The sequence below is a fragment of the Citrus sinensis genome, chromosome 5, assembly GCF_022201045.2.
Source record: "Citrus sinensis cultivar Valencia sweet orange chromosome 5, DVS_A1.0, whole genome shotgun sequence".
Taxonomy (NCBI): Eukaryota; Viridiplantae; Streptophyta; class Magnoliopsida; order Sapindales; family Rutaceae; genus Citrus; species Citrus sinensis.
In genome coordinates this window covers 10,587,722-10,591,990 of record NC_068560.1, presented here as the reverse complement: position 1 = coordinate 10,591,990, position 4,269 = coordinate 10,587,722, and the positions used below count along the sequence as shown (strand labels likewise).

The following is a 4,269-nucleotide window of genomic DNA, read 5'->3' as shown; positions in this document are numbered from 1 at the left end:
TAAATCTTATTGTTAAACTTTTATAACAATGTGAATAACTGAATTAGACACAGTATTGAATAAAATTTATTTACACATTTATGAACTTGTGTATAAAATATTTTTCATTGTGTATATAATAATTGATAATTAAAATTAATATTTTATCGTATTGATTTTATTTTTATTTTGTTATCAATTGGTAAAAATAATAATCTCTTGAAAGTTAATGATTTTATTTATTAATTGATAAGGATAATTTTGGATTTATATAATATATGCAAGGATATATGAAATTATATTAACTATAAAATTGGTTCTCAACATCAAATTTTAAAAAGCTATTCTATCACAGTTTTTTCAAAATGGGCTGTAGGATGGGGTGATTTTGTTAAAAGCGATTTCTAAAAAAAAATTTCAAATACCTAAATCACATTTTAGCTTTTCAAATCACCTTTGAATCTCCAAAAAAAATCCCAAATGGATCCTTAGTAATTCAAGCCACTTTTGGATTACATTTGAAATCTAAAAGCTGCTTTTTATTCCATAAATTTTGTCAAATTAACGATGTTTCATAAATTTTTAAAAATATGTTTGTTTTGTATGTCTCTCTACTTTTATATCAATCTTTTAAAAATAGATAGGTAGTTTTTCTTTTTCTTTTTTTTTCTAGTAGGTGAAGAAATAAACCATCACAAACTTTTGACGTTTCTAAAATAATTTTATTATTTTAAGATTAAAAGACAATTATGTCAATACAAGGATTCGAAATGCATCATACCTTGCAAACATTTTCATTCGCTCAAAAAAATCAAAATAAAATCAAAATTACATTAAGGGAATAATTAAACGCTTTTAATTCATTAGGCATTTGGACATCTTGCATCTTTGTTCACTTAAAAGAGTGTGTATTATGGTGTCCCATCCCACGCCTCAAAAGACTTTTAAGGGCATTGGTTCAACTCCGACATATGCTGGAATTGTACTCTTCTCACAATTTTAAAAATTGGTAAAGGTAGATATCTCCCCCACTAATGTGGGTTGGCTGGAATAAGTTCCCCTATAAAATTTGTTGATAGGTATCTGGCTGTCTTAGTAGACTTAATCTAAGTTGTCCTAATGGACTTCTAAAATATACACCCGAAACATGCCTTGTATTGTCAAGAATATGAACATCCAACAAGCTATGTATCCTCCTATTCTCAAACTGTAACAAGGCTTTCTTTTAGAAAACGAACTGAAAAGCGTACACCAGTAATTCCAAATTCCCTTATTTGATTGTAGTTAGAATCATATAACACCAATCGACGGTCACCACCTAGTGGATATGATTCTAGAATGAATTCGCCATTTCTCCAAAATCCAACTGGTTGATACCTTTCTATAAAAAGTTCAAAACTCAAGTGTTTGGTCCAAAACCCCCCTTTCATCATCCATAAGCCAAAAGAGCGTCTCGACTCTTCTACGTGTAGTACAGAGAGGCAATCATCCTGTATTCCAATCGTCCAATATTTGAACCAGATTCCTTCTGTAATTGGAGGAACACGAGGTCCTCTCATTTCTTGTAACACCTCCTCACTCATGCTAAACGATAGAATAGCTACACAATCGCAGGGAGTTTCTGTCGGTGCCACCCAATGGCAAAATCCATTGTGGTAGACATTGTTCATGGCTTTACCCCTCAAATAACGTCCCACTGGAAATAACCCTTCCTCCACATGTCTCCAAGAGTTAGTGCTAAAGTTGTAAACCGCAACATTAGGTAAGCAATCATTGATCGATGAAACTCCTCTCTCATCGTTCAAGGTTTGTATCATAACCAACTTGAAATCGTTAGACATGGGATCTAATCCAACTGCATAATTACAACAGAAAATTCTTGTATTGGAGGGACGACCACCACTAACGCCGCTTCTAGGTCTAGGCGGCTCTGGAAGAATTCTGTACTCATTCATGGAAATGTTCCATACATTAATTATGTTACTACGAATCCATTTTTTGGAAAGGCAAATTATACCCTCATAAGGGCCAAGTAGAATATAATTCCTTGTGTCAACTGCTTCAAGATTTTGAAAATGCAAGTCTGTCAATGTGTTATTGTTGTGCAAATTTTATTGAACTTGCAAGCGCACGAATCTATTGTAGAATAGACTAATGGTGACGAGTGTCGATCCCACGAGGAGGTGGATTTTAATTGTGTGTAGAATTAATTTTGTATGAGGGTAGTTGAATTTTTGGTGAAAGTGATTTGGATTATCCTAAAATTGGAATTGAAATGGCAAGAATAAATTGAAGTGAAAATCTATTAAATTGACGTACTTGGGTATCTGGATCCGTATCAACATGCACCATGGGCTAAATATTCCTTATTAATACCAATTAAATCATGAGGAGGGAATCCACACCTCATGAACCGCACTCTAATCAATATGGTGCTAAGGGCTTATCGTGCCAAATAATAATAACCTTATACTAGAGAGCCGATGAAACCAAGGCGGTATTTAGACAAGATTATTATTATTTGTCGACGAGAAGTCAAAACATCCACAAAAACTAGAGGGGAAGAGTAAATAAATTTACCGAATAAAGCCCATGACACATGTTGAGACTTCACCTTCAACCCAAGCTTGAAAGAAAATTAGCTACTCATAATTGAACTAGGGGCAAAAAGAAAATTTATTAAAATACGTAGAAAATACAAGATGTAGAGGGAATTACAGAAAATGGAGTCCAAAAATGGATTCAAGGCTATCAAATTAGGAGGGGAGGCCCCATTTTTATAGATACATTGAGTAAATCGTGGCCAACAGATTAAAAACAGTTTGGACACTCAGGATTGCGCCATGTCATCAGTCAACAGTACGCGGTTTGACCACGCGGGTGAACAGTAACACGGTTTGGTTGAAAATAATCCTGTGTGATGTATGTACCGTACGCGAGATTTTTGGTCCACTGATATGCTGCCACGTCACCGATCAACAGTGCATAAGAATTTTAGTCCAACAGGATCGTGACACCTTGTCAGTCAATGCCACATCATCGGTCAATACCACGTCATCGATCTGTCTATATGAACAGTGTCGTGAACAGTAACGTAGATAGTACCGTACATGTGAACAATGCCATTTTTCTTTTTATGCTCCTCCTAAGGTTTTCGACCATCCTGAGTTCAAAATTGATGTCCGTTTTGCCGTCTAATCTCTCGTTCATTGTGAAATGACTATGATGCCCCTAAAATACACAAAATACTTAATTAAAATAAAACACACGGAATTAAATCAAAAAAAAGTTAAATACATAAAAGTAAGGGTGTTAGTAAAACTTGAAGTGTAAAATGACGATTTTCTCCTTTTTAAATATACATTTTCTAACACTCAACAGTTATCAAGTACTATAACCAAATCCTCAATTGGATCGTCATCGATATAATAATCATTGTAGACCATGAGACGCTTATGGTTGCCTCTAGTGAGATGCTTACAAATGAATTTGGGGTCTTTCACTAAACTAAACCATGATTTTGAAACACACCTTAATCGCATTAGTGATTTCATAGGCAACCTTGAAAGGGTCTCAACCAACAGATCATCACTCAATTCTCCATAATTATAGCTGGTCATCACCCTGGTATCTCTCTCCATTTTTTTTTCCCTAACCCAAGTCAATGCCTTATTCTACCATAATTATTTATAAATAAATTGGATTCACTATTTTTAAGAACTAACAGGGATAGATTTTAACTGCAGGTATTTCATGGATGGGCAATAACTCGCAGCTAATGGTAAGTTGACATTTCAAAACTATTAATTACTTTTGGCACCCACTTTTCGAAATTGTTTTTCACCAAAATACCCATCTAGTAATTTATTAAAAATTAAGCACATGATAATATTATCAAAAATAAAATTTCATTATTCTTTCCCTATCTCTACACAAATTCCTCACAAGAGCCAACCGACATGTGCATCCTTCCGTAACACGAATTAAATTTTTGTAACATTAATTAAATTCAATTCATCATAAAAGATATGATTCCACACGGCCATTGTCTAATAATAGATTTTTAATTTATGTGGTAAGGACCAAGTTAATGTTGGGAAATTGATGGTTGAAGCAGGGTTTTAGTTAAAATGAAATTGGAGAAAAATGAAGAACGAGCACACAAAGAAGACAACAAAAATTAAATAATTCGACTTTTAACCTACATCTATGGGCAAAGACAGTAAGATAAAATTTTACTAATAAACTGAAGATTACAAGTATTTTAATATTTTTTTGGGTTACTACCCA

The 4,269-nt window shown here is 33.6% G+C and overlaps 1 pseudogene; it reads right to left on the bottom strand.

Moving 5' to 3' along the window:
• Positions 1 to 1,181: 1,181 nt before the first annotated feature.
• LOC127902136 (F-box/kelch-repeat protein At3g06240-like) lies at positions 1,182 to 3,620 on the bottom strand (annotated as a pseudogene).
• Positions 3,621 to 4,269: the final 649 nt, after the last annotated feature.